Source organism: Microchirus variegatus (assembly GCF_963457635.1).
Source record: "Microchirus variegatus genome assembly, chromosome: 2".
NCBI classification, from domain to species: Eukaryota; Metazoa; Chordata; class Actinopteri; order Pleuronectiformes; family Soleidae; genus Microchirus; species Microchirus variegatus.
In genome coordinates this window covers 24,478,234-24,502,459 of record NC_139803.1, presented here as the reverse complement: position 1 = coordinate 24,502,459, position 24,226 = coordinate 24,478,234, and positions in this window count along the sequence as shown.

The following is a 24,226-nucleotide window of genomic DNA, read 5'->3' as shown; positions in this document are numbered from 1 at the left end:
CAACAATTACAACACCAGCAACAACTATTACACTAGCCACCACAACTACAACACCAGCCACAACAACCACAACACGAGCCACAACAACTAGTACACCAGCCACTACAACTACAACACCAGCCACTACAACTACTACACCAGCCACTACAACTACAACACCAGCCACAACAACTACTACACCAGCCACTACAACTACAACACCAGCCACAACAACTACAACACCAGCCACAACAACCACAACACGAGCCACAACAACTACTACACCAGCCACTACAACTACAACACCAGCCACTACAACTACTACACCAGCCACTACAACTACAACACCAGCTACAACAACTACAACACCAGCAACAACAATTACAACACCAGCAACAACTACTACACTAGCCACCACAACTACAACACCAGCCACAACAACCACAACACGAGCCACAACTACTACACCAGCCACTACAACTACAACACCAGCCACTACAACTACTACACCAGCCACTACAACTACAACACCAGCCACAACAACTACAACACCAGCAACAACAACTACAACACCAGCCACTACAACTACTACACCAGCCACCACAACTACAACACCAGCAACAACAACTACAACACCAGCCACAACAACTACAACACCAGCAACAACAACTACAACACCAGCCACTACAACACCAGCCACAACAAGCACAACACCAGCCACTACAACTACAACACCAGCCACGACAACTACTACACCAGCCACTACAACTACAACACCAGCAACAACAACTATTACACTGGCCACTACAACTACAACACCAGCCACAACAACTACAACACCAGCAACAACAACTACAACACCAGCCACTACAACTACAACACCAGCCACAACAACTACAACACCAGCAACAACAACTACAACACCAGCCACAACAAGTACAACACCAGCAACAACAACTACAACACCGGCCACTACAACTACAACACCAGCCACAACAACTACTACACTGGCCACTACAACTACAACACCAGCAACAACAAGCACAACACCAGCCACAACAACTACTCCAACAGCCACTACAACTACAACACCAGCCACGACAACTACTACACCAGCCACTACAACTACAACACCAGCCACAACAACTACAACACCAGCCACAACAACCACAACACCAGCCACCACAACTACAACAGCCACTACAACTACAACACCAGCCACGACAACTACTACACCAGCCACTACAACTACAACACCAGCCACGACAACTACAACACCAGCAACAACAACTACAACACCAGCCACTACAACTACAACACCAGCCACTACAACTACAACACCAGCCACAACAACTACTACACCAGCCACATCTACTACACCAGCCCCTACAACTACAACAGCCACAACAACTACTACACCGGCCACTACAACTACAACACCAGCCACTACAACTACAACACCAGCCACGACAACTACTACACCAGCCACTACAACAACAACACCAGCCACAACTACTAAACCAGCCACCACAACTACAACACCAGCAACCACAACTACAACACCAGCCACTACAACCACAACACCAGCCACAACAACTACTACACCGGCCACTACAACTACAACACCAGCCACTACAACTACAACACCAGCCACAACAACTACAACACCAGCAACAACAACTACAACACCAGCCACTACAACTACAACACCAGCCACAACAACTACTACAACGGCCACTACAACTACAACACCAGCCACAACAACTACAACACCAGCAACAACAACTGCAACACCAGCCACTACAACTACAACACCAGCCACAACAACTACAACACCAGCAAAAACAACTACAACACCAGCCACAACAACTACAACACCAGCAACAACAACTACAACACCAGCCACTACAACTACAACACCAGCCACAACAACTACTACACCGGCCACTACAACTACAACACCAGCAACAACAAGCACAACACCAGCCACAACAACTACTACAACAGCCACTACAACTACAACACCAGCCACGACAACTACTACACCAGCCACTACAACTACAACACCAGCCACAACAACTACAACACCAGCCACAACAACCACAACACCAGCCACCACAACTACAACAACAGCCACTACAACTACAACACCAGCCACGACAACTACTACACCGGCCACTACAACTACAACACCAGCCACGACAACTACTACACCGGGCACTACAACTACAACACCAGCAACAACTACTACACTAGCCACCACAACTACAACACCAGCCACTACAACTACAACACCAGCAACAACAACTACAACACCAGCCACAACAACTACTACACCGGCCACTACAACTACAACACCAGCCACAACAACCACAACACCAGCCACCACAACTACAACACCAGCCACGACAACTACAACACCAGCCACAACAACTACAACACCAGCAACAACAACTACAACACCAGCCACAACAACTACAACACCAGCAACAACTACAACACCAGCCACTACAACTACAACACCAGCCACTACAACTACAACACCAGCCACAACAACTACTACACCAGCCACATCTACTACACCAGCCCCTACAACTACAACAACAGCCACAACAACTACTACACTGGCAACGACAACTACAACACCAGCAACAACAACTACAACACCAGCCACTACAACTACTACACCGGCCACTACAACTACAACACCAGCCACTACAACTACAACACCAGCCACGACAACTACTACACCAGCCACTACAACAACAACACCAGCCACAACAACGACTACACCAGCCACGACAACTACTACACCAGCCACTACAACTACAACACCAGCCACAACAACTACAACACCAGCCACGACAACTACAACACCAGCCACGACAACTACAACACCAGCAACAACAACTACAACACCAGCCACAACAACTACAACACCAGCAACAACAACTACAACACCAGCCACTACAACTACAACACCAGCCACTACAACTACAACACCAGCCACAACAACTAGTACACCAGCCACATCTACTACACCAGCCTCTACAACTACAACAACAGCCACAACAACTACTACACTGGCAACGACAACTACAACACCAGCAACAACAACTACAACACCAGCCACTACAACTACTACACCGGCCACTACAACTACAACAGCAGCCACTACAACTACAACACCAGCCACGACAACTACTACACCAGCCACTACAACAACAACACCAGCCACAACAACTACTACACCGGCCACAACAACTACTACACCAGCCACCACAACTACAACACCAGCAACAACAACTACAACACCAGCCACTACAACCACAACACCAGCCACAACAACTACTACACCGGCCACTACAACACCAGCCACTACAACTACAACACCAGCCACGACAACTACTACACCAGCCACTACAACTTCTACACCAGCCACTACAACACCAGCCACAACAACTACTACACCAGCCACTACAACTACAACACCAGCCACAACAACTACAACACCAGCAACAACAACTACTACACCAGCCACTACAACTACAACACCAGCCACAACAACTACTACACTGGCCACTACAACTACAACACCAGCCACAACAACTACAACACCAGCCACAACAACTACAACACCAGCAACAACAACTACTACACTAGCCACCACAACTACAACACCAGCCACAACAACCACAACACGAGCCACAACAACGACTACACCAGCCACGACAACTACTACACCAGCCACTACAACTACAACACCAGCCACAACAACTACAACACCAGCAACAACAACTACAACACCAGCCACTACAACTACTACACCGGCCACTACAACTACAACACCATCCACTACAACTACAACACCAGCCACGACAACTACTACACCAGCCACTACAACACTGGCCACTACAACTACAACACCAGCCACAACAACTACAACACCAGCAACAACAACTACAACACCAGCAACAACAACAACTACAACACCAGCCACAACAACTACAACACCAGCAACAACAACTACAACACCAGCCACTACAACTACAACACCAGCCACAGCAACTACTACACTGGCCACTACAACTACAACACCAGCAACAACAAGCACAACACCAGCCACAACAACTACTACAACAGCCACTACAACTACAACACCAGCCACGACAACTACTACACCAGCCACTACAACTACAACACCAGCCACAACAACCACAACACCAGCCACCACAACTACAACAACATCCACTACAACTACTACACCAGCCACTACAACTACAACACCAGCCACGACAACTACTACACCAGGCACTACAACTACAACACCAGCAACAACTACTACACTAGCCACCACAACTACAACACCAGCCACTACAACTACAACACCAGCAACAACAACTACAACACCAGCCACAACAACTACTACACCGGCCACTACAACTACAACACCAGCCACAACAACCACAACACCAGCCACCACAACTACAACACCAGCAACAACAACTACAACACCAGCAACAACAACAACTACAACACCAGCCACAACAACTACAACACCAGCAACAACAACTACAACACCAGCCACTACAACTACAACACCAGCCACAGCAACTACTACACTGGCCACTACAACTACAACACCAGCAACAACAAGCACAACACCAGCCACAACAACTACTACAACAGCCACTACAACTACAACACCAGCCACGACAACTACTACACCAGCCACTACAACTACAACACCAGCCACAACAACCACAACACCAGCCACCACAACTACAACAACATCCACTACAACTACTACACCAGCCACTACAACTACAACACCAGCCACGACAACTACTACACCAGGCACTACAACTACAACACCAGCAACAACTACTACACTAGCCACCACAACTACAACACCAGCCACTACAACTACAACACCAGCAACAACAACTACAACACCAGCCACAACAACTACTACACCGGCCACTACAACTACAACACCAGCCACAACAACCACAACACCAGCCACCACAACTACAACACCAGCCACTACAACTACAACACCAGCCACAACAACTACTACACCAGCCACTACAACTACAACACCAGCCACTACAACTACTACACCAGCCACTACAACTACAACACCAGCCACAACAACTACTACACCGGCCACTACAACTACAACACCAGCCACAACAACTACAACACCAGCAACAACAACTACAACACCAGCCACGACAACTACAACACCAGCCACAACAACTACAACACCAGCCACAACAACTACAACACCAGCCACTACAACTACAACACCAGCCACTACAACTACAACACCAGCCACAACAACTACTACACCAGCCACATCTACTACACCAGCCCCTACAACTACAACAACAGCCACAACAACTACTACACTGGCAACGACAACTACAACACCAGCAACAACAACTACAACACCAGCCACTACAACTACTACACCGGCCACTACAACTACAACACCAGCCACTACAACTACAACACCAGCCATGACAACTACTACACCAGCCACTACAACAACAACACCAGCCACAACAACTACTACACCAGCCACCACAACTACAACACCAGCAACAACAACTACAACACCAGCCACTACAACCACAACACCAGCCACAACAACTACTACACCAGCCACCACAACTACAACACCAGCAACAACTACTACACTAGCCACCACAACTACAACACCAGCCACTACAACTACAACACCAGCAACAACAACTACAACACCAGCCACAACAACTACTACACCGGCCACTACAACTACAACACCAGCCACAACAACCACAACTAGAGCCACCACAACTACAACACCAGCCACGACAACTACAACACCAGCCACAACTACAACACCAGCAACAACAACTACAACACCAGCCACAACAACTACAACACCAGCAACAACTACAACACCAGCCACTACAACTACAACACCAGCCACTACAACTACAACACCAGCCACAACAACTACTACACCAGCCACATCTACTACACCAGCCCCTACAACTACAACACCAGCAACAACAACTACAACACCAGCCACTACAACTACTACACCGGCCACTACAACTACAACACCAGCCACTACAACTACAACACCAGCCACGACAACTACTACACCAGCCACTACAACAACAACACCAGCCACAACAACGACTACACCAGCCACGACAACTACTACACCAGCCACTACAACTACAACACCAGCCACAACAACTACAACACCAGCCACGACAACTACAACACCAGCCACAACAACTACAACACCAGCAACAACAACTACAACACCAGCCACAACAACTACAACACCAGCAACAACAACTACAACACCAGCCACTACAACTACAACACCAGCCATTACAACTACTACACCAGACACTACAACTACAACAACAGCTACAACAACTACTACACCAGCAACAACGACTAATACACCAGCCACTACAACTACAACTCCAGCTACAACAACTACTCCACAAGCCACTACAACACCAGCCACAACAACTACTACACCATCCACAACTACTACACCACCAACGACTACAACACCATCCACAACTACAACACCAGCCACAACTACTACACAAGCCACGACTACACCATCCACAACAACTACTACAACACAAACGACTACAACACCATCCACAACTACAACACCAGCCACAACAACTACAACACCAGTCACAACAACTACAACACCAGCCACAACAACACCAGTCACAACAACTACTACACAAGCCACTACACCAGCCACAACAACTACTACACCAGCCACAACTCCTACACCAGCAACGACTACAACACCATCCCCAACAACGACAACATCAACAACTACTACACCTGCCACTACAATTACAACACCAGCCACAACAACTACAACACCAGCCACTACAACTACAACACCAGCAACAACCACTGCAACACCAGCCACAACAACTACTACACCACCAACAACGACTACAACACCATCCACAACTACAACACAAGCCACTACAACACCAGCCACAACAACTACTACACCATCCACAACAACTACTACAACACCAACGACTACAACACCATCCACAACTACAACACCAGCCACAACAACAACAACACCAGTCACAACAAATACTACACAAGCCACTACACCAGCCACAACAACTACTACACCAGCCACAACTACTACACCACCAACAACGACTACAACACCATCCACAACTACAACACCAGCCACAACAACAACAACACCAGTCACAACAAATACTACACAAGCCACTACACCAGCCACAACAACTACTACACCAGCCACAACTACTACACCACCAACAACGACTAATACACCAGCCACTACAACTACAACTCCAGCTACAACAACTACGACACAAGCCACTACAACACCAGCATCAACAACTACTACACCAATAACAACTACAACACCATCCACAACTACAACACAGGCCACTACAAGTACAACACCATCCACAACAACTACTACACCACCCACTACAACCACAACACCAGCGACTACAACTACAACACCAGCAACAACCACTACACCAGCGACTACAACACCAGCCACAACAACTACTACACCAGCCACTACAACTACAACACCAGCCACAACAACTACTACACAAGCCACTACAACTACAACACCAGCAACAACCACTACAACACCAGACACAACTACTACACCAGCAACAACGACTACAACACCATCCCTAACAACTACAACATCATCCACAACAACTACTACACCAGCCACTACAACTACAACACCAGCCACAACTACAACAACAGCTACAACAACTACTACACCAGCAACAATGACTAATACACCAGCCACTACAACCACAACTACAGCTTCGACAACTACTACACAAGCCACTACAACACCAGCCACAACAACTACTACACCATCCACAACTCCTACACCACTAACAACGACTACTACACAAGCCACTACAACACCAGCCACAACAACTACTACACCAGTAACAACTACAACACCATCCACAACTACAACACAGGCCACTACAAGTACAACACCAGCCACAACAACTACTACACAAGCCTCTACAACACCATCCACAACTACTACACCAGCCACTACAACTACAACACCAGCCACAACAACTACAACACCAGCCACAACAACTACAACACCAGTCACTACAAGTACAACACCAGCAACAACAACTACAACACCAGACACTACAACTACTAAACCAGCTACAACAACTACAACACCAGAAACGACTACAACACCATCCACAACTCCAACACCAGCCACAACAACTACTACATCATCCACGACTACAACACCAGCCACAACAACTACTACACATGCCACTACAACACCAGCCACAACTACTACACCAGCCACTACAACTGCAACTCCAGCTACAACGACTACTACACAAGCCACTACAACACCAGCCACAACAACTACTACACCATCCACAACTACTACACCACTAACGACTACAACACCATCCACAACTACAACACCAGCCACAACTACTACACAAGCCACTACAACACCAGCCACAACAACTACTAAACCAGTAACAACTACAACACCATCCACAACTACAACACAGGCCACTACAAGTACAACACCAGCCACAACAACTACTACACCAGCCTCTACAACACCATCCACAACAACTACTACACCAGCCACTATAACTACAACGCCAGCCACAACAACTACAACACCAGCCACAACAAAAACAACACCAGTCACTACAAGTACAACACCAGCAACAACCACTACAACACCAGACACAACAACTACTACACCAGCAACTACTACTACAACACCAGCTACAACAACTTCTACACCAGCAACGACTACAACACCATCCAAAACTACAACACCAGCCACAACAACTACTACACCAGCCACAACAACTACTACACCAGCCACTACAACTGCAACACCAGCTACAACAACTACTACACCAGCAACAACGACTACAACACCATCCCTAACAACTACAACACCATCCACAACAACTGCTACACCAGCCAGTACAACTACAACACCAGCCACAACAACTACAACAACTACAACACCAGCAACAACCACTACAACACCAGCAACAACTACAACACCAGCCACTACAACGCCAGCCACAACAACTATTACACAAACCACTACAACACCAGCCACAACTACTACACCAGCCACTACAACTAAAACACCAGCTACAACGACTACAACATCAGCCGCAACTACTACACCAGCGACTTCAACAACTACACCAGCGACTACAACTACAACACCAGCGACTACAACTACAACACCAGCAACAACCACTACAACACCAGCCACTACAACTACAACACCACCTACAACTACTACACCAGCAACAACGACTACAACACCATCCACAACGACTACATCACCAGCCCCAACAACTACTACACAAGCCACTACAACACCAGCCACAACAACTACTACACCATCCACAACAACTACTACAACACCGACTACAACACCATCCACAACTACAACACCAGCCACAACAACTACAACACCAGTTACAACAACTACAACACCAGCCACAACACCAGTCACAACAACTACTACACAAGCCACTACAACACCAGCCACAACAACTACAACACCAGCCACAACTACCACACCAGAGACTACTACACAAGCCCCTACAACTACAACACCAGCAACAACCACTACAACACCAGCAACAACTCCTACACCAGCAACAACTACAACACCATCCACAACAACTACAACACCAGCCACAACTACTACACCAGAGACTACAACACCAGCCTCAACAACTACTACACCAGCCACTACAACTACAACACCAGTCACAACAACTACTACACAAGCCACTACAACTACAACACCTGCAACAACCACTACAACATCAGCAACAACTACTACACCAGCAACAACGACTACAACACCATCCCCAACAACTACAACACCATCAACAACTACTACACCTGCCACTACAATTACAACTTCAGCCACAACAACTACAACACCAGCCACTACAACTACAACACCAGCAACAACCACTACAACACCAGCCACTACAACTACAACACCAGTAACAACAACTACAACACCAGCAACAACTACTACACCAGCAACAACGACTACAACACCATCCCCAACAACTACAACATCATCAACAACTACGACACCTGCCACTACAATTACAACACCAGCCACGACAAATACAACACCAGCCACTACAACTGCAACACCAGCAACAACCACTACAACACCAGCCACTACAACAACTACACCAGCCACTACAACTACAACAACAGCTACAACAACTACTACACCACCAACAACGACTAATACAGCAGCCACTACAACTACAACTCCAGCTACAACAACTACTACACAAGCCACTACAACTGCAACACCAGCAACAACCACTACAACACCAGCAACTACAACTACACCAGCCACTACAACGACAACAACAGCTACAACTACTACACCACCAACAACGACTAATACACCAGCCACTACAACTACAACACCAGCCACAACAACTTCAACACCAGCCACTACAACTACAACAGCAGCAACAACCACTACAACACCAGCCACTACAACTACCACACCAGCAACGACTAATACACCAGCCACTACAACTACAACTCCAGCTACAACTACTACACAAGCCACTACAACACCAGCCACCACAACTACTACACCACCAACAACGACTACAACACCATCCACAACTACAACACCAGCCACAACAACTACAACACCAGTCACAACAACTACAACACAAGCCACAACAACACCAGTCACAACAACTACTACACAAGCCACTACAACACCAGCCACAACAACTACTACACCAGCCACAACTACTACACCAGCAACAACGACGACAACACCATCCCCAACAACTACAACATCATCAACAACTACTACACCTGCCACTACAATTACAACACCAGCCACAACAACTACAACACCAGCCACTACAACTACAACACCAGCAACAACCACTACAACACCAGCCACTACAACTACAAAAACAGCTACAACAACTACTACACCACAAACAACGACTAATACACCAGCCACTACAACTACAACTCCAGCTACAACAACTACTACACAAGCCACTACAACACCAGCATCAACAACTACTACACCTATAACAACTACAACACCATCTACAACTACAACACAGGCCACTACAAGTACAACACCAGCCGCAACAACTACTACACAAGCCACTACAACACCATCCACAACAACTACAACACCAGCCACTACAACTACAACACCAGCGACTACAACTACAACACCAGCAACAACCACTACACCAGCGACTACAACACCAGCCACAACAACTACTACACCAGCCACTACAACTACAACACCAGCCACAACAACTACTACACAAGCCACTACAACTACAACACCAGCAACAACCACTACAACACCAGACACAACTACTACACCAGCAACAACGACTACAACACCATCCCTAACAACTACAACATCATCCACAACAACTACTACACCAGCCACTACAACTACAACACCAGCCACAACAACAGCTACAACAACTACTACACCAGCAACAACGACGAATACACCAGCCACTACAACTACAGCTACAACAACTACTACACAAGCCACTACAACACCAGCCACAACAACTACTACACCATCCACAACTACTACACCACTAACAACGACTACAACACCATCCACAACTACAACACCAGCCACAACTACTACACAAGCCACTACAACACCAGCCACAACAACTGCTACACCAGCAACAACGACTACAACACCATCCCTAACAACTACAACATCATCCACAACAACTACTACACCAGACACTACAACTACAACACCAGCCACAACAACTACAACAACAGCTACAACAACTACTACACCAGCAACAACGAATAATACACCAGCCACTACAACTACAACTACAGCTACAACAACTACAACACAGGCCACTACAAGTACAACACCAGCCACAACAACTACTACACATGCCTCTACAACACCATCCACAACTACTACACATGCCTCTACAACACCATCCACAACTACTACACCAGCCACTACAACTACAACACCAGCCACAACTACAACACCAGCCACAACTACAACACCAGCCACAACAACTACAACACCAGTCACTACAAGTACAACACCAGCAACAACCACTACAACACCAGACACAGCTACTACACCAGCAACTACTACTACAACACCAGCTACAACAACTATGATACCAGCAACGACTACAACACCATCCACAACTACAACACCAGCCACAACAACTACTACAACATTCACAACGACTACAACACCAGCCACAACAACTACTACACAAGCCACTACAACACCAGCCACAACTACTACACCAGCCACTACAACTGCAACTCCAGCTACAACATCTACTACACAAGCCACTACAACACCAGCCACAACAACTACTACACCATCCACAACTACTACAACACCAGCCACAACAAGTACTACACCACCAGCCACAACAACTACTACACCAGCCACTACAACTGCAACTCCAGCTACAACATCTACTACACAAGCCACTACAACACCAGCCACAACAACTACTACACTATCCACAACTACTACACCACTAACAACGACTACAACACCATCCACAACTACAACACCAGCCACAACTACTACACAAGCCACTACAACACCAGCCACAACAACTACTACACCAGTAACAACTACAACACCATCCACAACTACAACACAGGCCACTACAAGTACAACACCAGCCACAACAACTACTACACAAGCCTCTACAACACCATCCATAACAACTACTACACCAGCAACTAGTACTACAACACCAGCTACAACAACTACAACACCAGTCACAACAACTACAACACCAGTCACAACAACTACTACACAAGCCACAACTACTACACCATCCACAACAACTACTACAACACCAACCACTACAACACCAGCAACAACTACTACACCAGCAACGACTACAACACCATCCCCAACAACTACAACACCATCAACAACTACTACACCTGCCACTACAATCTCAACACCAGCCACAACAACTACAACACCAGCCACTACAACTACAACACCAGCAACAACCTCTACAACACCAGCCACAACAACTATTACACAAACCACTACAACACCAGCCACAACTACTACACCAGCCACTACAACTACAACACCAGCTACAACATCAGCAACAACTACTACACCAGCGACTACAACAACTACACCAGCGACTACAACTACAACACCAGCGACTACAACTACAACACCAGCAACAACCACTACAACACCAGCCACTACAACTACAACACCACCTACAACTACTACACCAGCAACGACTACAACACCATCCACAACTACAACACCAGCCACAACTACTACAACATCCACAACGACTACAACACCAGCCACAACAACTACTACACAAGCCACTACAACACCAGCCACAACTACTACACCAGCCACTACAACTGCAACTCCAGCTACAACATCTACTACACAAGCCACTACAACACCAGCCACAACAACTACTACACCATCCACAACTACTACAACACCAGCCACAACAAGTACTACACCACCAGCCACAACAACTACTACACCAGCCACTACAACTGCAACTTCAGCTACAACATCTCCTACACAAGCCACTACAACACCAGCCACAACAACTACTACACTATCCACAACTACTACACCACTAACAACGACTACAACACCATCCACAACTACAACACCAGCCACAACTACTACACAAGCCACTACAACACCAGCCACAACAACTACTACACCAGTAACAACTACAACACCATCCACAACTACAACACAGGCCACTACAAGTACAACACCAGCCACAACAACTACTACACAAGCCTCTACAACACCATCCACAACAACTACTACACCAGCAACTAGTACTACAACACCAGCTACAACAACTACAACACCAGTCACAACAACTACAACACCAGTCACAACAACTACTACACAAGCCACAACTACTACACCATCCACAACAACTACTACAACACCAACCACTACAACACCAGCAACAACTACTACACCAGCAACGACTACAACACCATCCCCAACAACTACAACACCATCAACAACTACTACACCTGCCACTACAATCTCAACACCAGCCACAACAACTACAACACCAGCCACTACAACTACAACACCAGCAACAACCTCTACAACACCAGCCACAACAACTATTACACAAACCACTACAACACCAGCCACAACTACTACACCAGCCACTACAACTACAACACCAGCTACAACATCAGCCACAACTACTACACCAGCGACTACAACAACTACACCAGCGACTACAACTGCAACACCAGCGACTACAACTACAACACCAGCAACAACCACTACAACACCAGCCACTACAACTACAACACCACCTACAACTACTACACCAGCAACGACTACAACACCATCCACAACTACAACACCAGCCACAACAACTACTACAACATCCACAACGACTACAACACCAGCCACAACAACTACTACACAAGCCACTACAACACCAGCCACAACTACTACACCAGCCACTACAACTGCAACTCCAGCTACAACATCTACTACACAAGCCACTACAACACCAGCCACAACAACTACTACACCATCCACAACTACTACAACACCAGCCACAACAAGTACTACACCACCAGCCACAACAACTACTACACCAGCCACTACAACTGCAACTCCAGCTACAACATCTACTACACAAGCCACTACAACACCAGCCACAACATCTACTACACCATCCACAACTACTACACCACTAACAACGACTACAACACCATCCACAACTACAACATCAGCCACAACTACTACACAAGCCACTACAACACCAGCCACAACAACTACTACACCAGTAACAACTACAACACCATCCACAACTACAACACAGGCCACTACAAGTACAACACCAGCCACAACAACTACTACACAAGCCTCTACAACACCATCCACAACAACTACTACACCAGCAACTAGTACTACAACACCAGCTACAACAACTACAACACCAGTCACAACAACTACAACACCAGTCACAACAACTACTACACAAGCCACAACTACTACACCATCCACAACAACTACTACAACACCAACCACTACAACACCAGCAACAACTACTACACCAGCAACGACTACAACACCATCCCCAACAACTACAACACCATCAACAACTACTACACCTGCCACTACAATCTCAACACCAGCCACAACAACTACAACACCAGCCACTACAACTACAACACCAGCAACAACCTCTACAACACCAGCCACAACAACTATTACACAAACCACTACAACACCAGCCACAACTACTACACCAGCCACTACAACTACAACACCAGCTACAACATCAGCCACAACTACTACACCAGCGACTACAACAACTACACCAGCGACTACAACTACAACACCAGCGACTACAACTACAACACCAGCAACAACCACTACAACACCAGCCACTACAACTACAACACCACCTACAACTACTACACCAGCAACGACTACAACACCATCCAAAACGACTACAACACCAGCCACAACAACTACAACACCAGCCCCAACAACTACTATACAAGCCACTACAACAGCCACAACAACTACTACACCATCCACAACAACTACTACAACACCAACGACTACAACACCATCCACAACTACAACACCAGCCACAACAACTACAACACCAGTCACAACTACAACACCAGCCACAACATCACCAGTCACAACAACTACTACACAAGCCACTACAACACCAGCCACAACAACTACTACACCATCCACAACTACTACAACACCAGCCACAACAAGTACTACACCACCAGCCACAACAACTACTACACCAGCCACTACAACTGCAACTCCAGCTACAACATCTACTACACAAGCCACTACAACACCAGCCACAACAACTACTACACTATCCACAACTTCTACACCACTAACAACGACTACAACACCATCCACAACTACAACACCAGCCACAACTACTACACAAGCCACTACAACACCAGCCACAACAACTACTACACCAGTAACAACTACAACACCATCCACAACTACAACACAGGCCACTACAAGTACAACACCAGCCACAACAACTACTACACAAGCCTCTACAACACCATCCACAACAACTACTACACCAGCAACTAGTACTACAACACCAGCTACAACAACTACAACACCAGTCACAACAACTACTACACAAGCCACAACTACTACACCATCCACAACAACTACTACAACACCAACCACTACAACACCAGCAACAACTACTACACCAGCAACGACTACAACACCATCCCCAACAACTACAACACCATCAACAACTACTACACCTGCCACTACAATCTCAACACCAGCCACAACAACTACAACACCAGCCACTACAACTACAACACCAGCAACAACCTCTACAACACCAGCCACAACAACTATTACACAAACCACTACAACACCAGCCACAACTACTACACCAGCCACTACAACTACAACACCAGCTACAACATCAGCAACAACTACTACACCAGCGACTACAACAACTACACCAGCGACTACAACTACAACACCAGCGACTACAACTACAACACCAGCAACAACCACTACAACACCAGCCACTACAACTACAACACCACCTACAACTACTACACCAGCAACGACTACAACACCATCCACAACTACAACACCAGCCACAACTACTACAACATCCACAACGACTACAACACCAGCCACAACAACTACTACACAAGCCACTACAACACCAGCCACAACTACTACACCAGCCACTACAACTGCAACTCCAGCTACAACATCTACTACACAAGCCACTACAACACCAGCCACAACAACTACTACACCATCCACAACTACTACAACACCAGCCACAACAAGTACTACACCACCAGCCACAACAACTACTACACCAGCCACTACAACTGCAACTCCAGCTACAACATCTACTACACAAGCCACTACAACACCAGCCACAACAACTACTACACTATCCACAACTACTACACCACTAACAACGACTACAACACCATCCACAACTACTACACCACTAACAACGACTACAACACCATCCACAACTACAACACCAGCCACAACTACTACACAAGCCACTACAACACCAGCCACAACAACTACTACACCAGTAACAACTACAACACCATCCACAACTACAACACAGGCCACTACAAGTACAACACCAGCCACAACAACTACTACACAAGCCTCTACAACACCATCCACAACAACTACTACACAAGCAACTAGTACTACAACACCAGCTACAACAACTACAACACCAGTCACAACAACTACAACACCAGTCACAACAACTACTACACAAGCCACAACTACTACACCATCCACAACAACTACTACAACACAAGCAACAACTACTACACCAGCAACGACTACAACACCATCCCCAACAACTACAACACCATCAACAACTACTACACCTGCCACTACAATCTCAACACCAGCAACAACAACTACAACACCAGCCACTACAACTACAACACCAGCAACAACCTCTACAACACCAGCCACAACAACTATTACACAAACCACTACAACACCAGCCACAACTACTACACCAGCCACTACAACTACAACACCAGCTACAACATCAGCCACAACTACTACACCAGCGACTACAACTACAACACCAGCAACAACCACTACAACACCAGCCACTACAACTACAACACCACCTACAACTACTACACCAGCAACGACTACAACACCATCCACAACTACAACACCAGCCACAACAACTACTACAACATCCACAACGACTACAACACCAGCCACAACAACTACTACACAAGCCACTACAACACCAGCCACAACTACTACACCAGCCACTACAACTGCAACTCCAGCTACAACATCTACTACACAAGCCACTACAACACCAGCCACAACAACTACTACACCATCCACAACTACTACAACACCAGCCACAACAAGTACTACACCACCAGCCACAACAACTACTACACCAGCCACTACAACTGCAACTCCAGCTACAACATCTACTACACAAGCCACTACAACACCAGCCACAACATCTACTACACTATCCACAACTACTACACCACAAACAACGACTACAACACCATCCACAACTACAACACCAGCCACAACTACTACACAAGCCACTACAACACCAGCCACAACAACTACTACACCAGTAACAACTACAACACCATCCACAACTACAACACAGGCCACTACAAGTACAACACCAGCCACAACAACTACTACACAAGCCTCTACAACACCATCCACAACAACTACTACACCAGCAACTAGTACTACAACACCAGCTACAACAACTACAACACCAGTCACAACAACTACAACACCAGTCACAACAACTACTACACAAGCCACAACTACTACACCATCCACAACAACTACTACAACACCAACCACTACAACACCAGCAACAACTACTACACCAGCAACGACTACAACACCATCCCCAACAACTACAACACCATCAACAACTACTACACCTGCCACTACAATCTCAACACCAGCCACAACAACTACAACACCAGCCACTACAACTACAACACCAGCAACAACCTCTACAACACCAGCCACAACAACTATTACACAAACCACTACAACACCAGCCACAACTACTACACCAGCCACTACAACTACAACACCAGCTACAACATCAGCCACAACTACTACACCAGCGACTACAACAACTACACCAGCGACTACAACTACAACACCAGCGACTACAACTACAACACCAGCAACAACCACTACAACACCAGCCACTACAACTACAACACCACCTACAACTACTACACCAGCAACGACTACAACACCATCCAAAACGACTACAACACCAGCCACAACTACAACACCAGCCCCAACAACTACTATACAAGCCACTACAACAGCCACAACAACTACTACACCATCCACAACAACTACTACAACACCAACGACTACAACACCATCCACAACTACAACACCAGCCACAACAACTACAACACCAGTCACAACTACAACACCAGCCACAACATCACCAGTCACAACAACTACTACACAAGCCACTACAACACCAGCCACAACAACTACTACCCCAGCCACAACTCCTACACCAGCAACAACTACAACACCATCCACATATACAACACCAGCCACAACTACTACACCAGCGACTACAACACCAGTCACAACTACTACACAAGCCACTACAACACCAGCCACAACAACTACTACACCAGCCACAACTCCTACACCAGCAACAACTACAACACCATCCACATATACAACACCAGCCACAACTACTACACCAGCGACTACAACACCAGCCACAACAACTACGACACCAACGACTACAACACCATCCACAACTACAACACCAGCCACAACAACTACTACACAAGCTACTACAACACCAGCATCAACAACTGCTACACCAATAACAACTACAACACAGGCCACTACAAGTACAACACCAGCCACAACAACTACTACACAAGCCACTACAACACCAAAATCAACAACTGCTACACCAATAACAACTACAACACAGGCCACTACAAGTACAACACCAGCCACAACAACTACTACACAAGCCACTACAACACCATCCACAACAACTACTACACCAGCCACTACAACTGCAACACCAGCGACTACAACTACAACAGCAACAACCACTACACCAGCAACTACAACACCAGCCACAACTACTACTACACCAGCCACTACAACTACAACACCAGCCTCAACAACCACTACACAAGCCACTACAACCACTACAACACCAGCCACAACTACAACACCAGCCACTACAACACCAGCCACAACAACTATTACACAAACCACTACAACACCAGCCACCACTACTACGCCAGTCACTACAACTACAACACCAGCTACAACAACGACTACAACATCAGCCACAACTACTACAACACCATCAACAACCACTACTACACCAGCAACAAATACTACACCAGCAACAAGGACTACAACACCATCCCCAACAACTACAACACCATCAACAACAACTAATACACCTGCCACTACAATTACAACACCAGCCACTACAACTACAACACCAGCCACTACAACTACAACACCAGCAACAACCACTACAACACCAGCAACAACCACTACAACACCAGCCACTACAACTACAACACCAGCAACAACCACTACAACACCAGCAACAACTACTACACCAGCAACAACGACTACAACACCATCCCCAACAACTACAACATCATCAACAACTACAACACCAGCAACAACCACTACAACACCAGCCACTACAACTACTACACCAGCCACTACAACTACAACTACAACAACAGCTACAACGACTACACCACCATCAACGACTAATACACCAGCCACTACAACTACAACTCCAGCTACAACAACTACTACACAAGCCACTACAACTACTACACCAGCAACAATGACTACAACACCATCCCTAACAACTACAACACCATCCACAACGACTACAACACCAGCCACAAAAACTACAACACCAGCCCCAACAACTACTACACAAGCCACTACAACACCAGCCACAACTACTACACCATCCACAACTACTACACCAGCAACAACGACTACAACACCATCCCCAACAACTACAACATCATCAACTACAACACCAGCAACAACCACTACAACACCAGCCACTACAACTACTACACCAGCCACTACAACTACAACAACAGCTACAACAACTACTACACCACCATCAACGACTAATACACCAGCCACTACAACTACAACTCCAGCTACAACAACTACTACACAAGCCACTACAACTACAACACCAGCAACAACCACTACAACACCAGACACAACTACTACACCAGCAACAACGACTACAACACCATACCTAACAACTACAACATCATCCACAACTACTACACCAGCCACGCCAACTACAACACCAGCAACAACCACTACAACACCAGCAACAACCACTACAACACCAGCCACAACTACAACACCAGCCACTACAACACCAGCCCCAACAACTATTACACAAACCACTACAACACCTGCCACAACTACTACGCCAGCCACTACAACTACAACACCAGCTACAACAACGACTACAACATCAGCCACAACTACTACACCAGCGAGTACAACAACTACACCAGCGACTACAACTACAACACCAGCAACTACAACTACAACACCAGCAACAACCACTACAACACCAGCCACTACAACTACAACACCACCTACAACTACTACACCAGCAACAACGACTACAACACCATCCACAACGACTACAACACCAGCCCCAACAACTACTACACAAGCCACGACAACACCAGCCACAACAACTACTACACCATCCACAACAACTACACCAGCAACAACTACAACACCATCCACAACAACTTCAACACCAGCCACAACTACTACACCAGAGACTACAACACCAGCCTCAACAACTACTACACCAGCCACTACAACTACAACACCAGCCACAACAACTACTACACAAGCCACTACAACTACAACACCAGCAACAACCACTACAACACCAGCAGCAACTACTACACCAGCAACGACTACAACACCATCCCCAACAACTACAACACCATCAACAACAACTACTACACCTGCCACTACAATTACAACACCAGCCACAACAACTACAACACCAGCCACTACAACTACAACACCAGCAACAACCACTACTACACCAGCCACTACAACTACAACAACAGCTACAACAACTACGACAGCAGCAACAACGACTACTAAACCAGCCACTACAACTACAACTCCAGCTTCAAAAACTACTACACAAGCCACTACAACACCAGCCACAACAACTACTACACCATCCACAACTACTACACCACCAACAACGACTACAACACCATCCACAACTACAACACCAGCCACAACAACTACTACACAAGCCACTACAACACCAGCATCAACAACTGCTACACCAATAACAACTACAACACAGGCCACTACAAGTACAACACCAGCCACAACAACTACTACACAAGCCACTACAACACCATCCACAACAACTACTACACCAGCCACTACAACTACAACACCAGCGACTACAACTACAACACCAGCAACAACTACTACACCAGCGACTACAACACCAGCCACAACAACTACTACACCAGCCACTACAACTACAACACCAGCCTCAACAACTACTACACAAGCCACTACAACTACAACACCAGCAACAACCACTACAACACCAGACACAACTACTACACCAGCAACAACAACTACACCATCCCTAACTACATCATCCACAACAACTACTACAACAGCCACTACAACTACAACACCAGCCACAACAACTACAACACCAGCCACTACAACTAAAACATCAGCAACAACCACTACAACACCAGCCATTACAACTACTACACCAGCCACTACAACAACAGCTACAACAACTACTACACCAGCAACAATGACTAATACACCAGCCACTACAACTACAACTCCAGCTACAACAACTACTACAAAAGCCACTACAACACCAGCCACAACTACTACACCATCCACAACTACTACACCACCAACAACGACTACAACACCAGCCATTACAACTACTACACCAGCCACTACAACTACTACAACAGCTACAACTACTACACCAGCAACAACGACTAATACACCAGCCACTACAACTACAACTCCAGCTACAACAACTACTACAAAAGCCACTACAACACCAGCCACAACAACTTCTACACCAGCCACAACAACTACTACACAAGCCACTACAACACCAGCCACAACAACTACAACGCCAGTCACAACAACTACAACACGAGCCACAACAACACCAGTAACAACTACTACACAAGCCACTACAACACCAGCCACAACTACTACACCAGCCACAACTCCTACACCAGCAACAACTACAACACCATCCACAACAACTACAACACCAGCCAAAACTACTACACCAGCGACTACAACACCAGCCTCAACAACTACTACACCAGCCACTACAACTACAACACCAGCCACAACAACTACTACACAAGCCACTACAACTACAACACCAGCAACAACCACTACAACACCAGCAACAATTACTACACCAGCAACAATGACTACAACACCATCCCCAACAACTACAAGACCATCAACAACAACTACTACACCTGCCACTACAATTACAACACCAGCCACAACAACTACAACACCAGCCACTACAACTACAACACCAGCAACAACCACTACAACACCAGCCACTACAACTACAACACCAGCAACAACCACTACAACACCAGCAACAACTACTACACCAGCAACAACGACTACAACACCATCCCCAACAACTACAACATCATCAACAACTACTACACCTGCCACTACAACTACAACAACAGCCACAACAACTACAACACCAGCCACTACAACTACAACACCAGCAACAACCACTACAACACGAGCAACAACCACTACAACACCAGCCACTACAACTACTACACCAGCAACAACTACTACACCACGAACAACGACTAATACACCAGCCACTACAACTACAACTCCAGCTACAACAACTACTACACAAGCCACTACAACTACAACACCAGCAACAACCACTACAACACCAGACACAACTACTACACCAGCAACAACGACTACAACACCATCCCTAACAACTACAACACCATCCCCAACAACTACAAGACCATCAACAACAACTACTACACCTGCCACTACAATTACAACACCAGCCACAACAACTACAACACCAGCCACTACAACTACAACACCAGCAACAACCACTACAACACCAGCCACTACAACTACAACACCAGCAACAACCACTACAACACCAGCAACAACTACTACACCAGCAACAACGACTACAACACCATCCCCAACAACTACAACATCATCAACAACTACTACACCTGCCACTACAACTACAACAACAGCCACAACAACTACAACACCAGCCACTACAACACCAGCAACAACCACTACAACACGAGCAACAACCACTACAACACCAGCCACTACAACTACTACACCAGCAACAACTACTACACCACGAACAACGACTAATACACCAGCCAC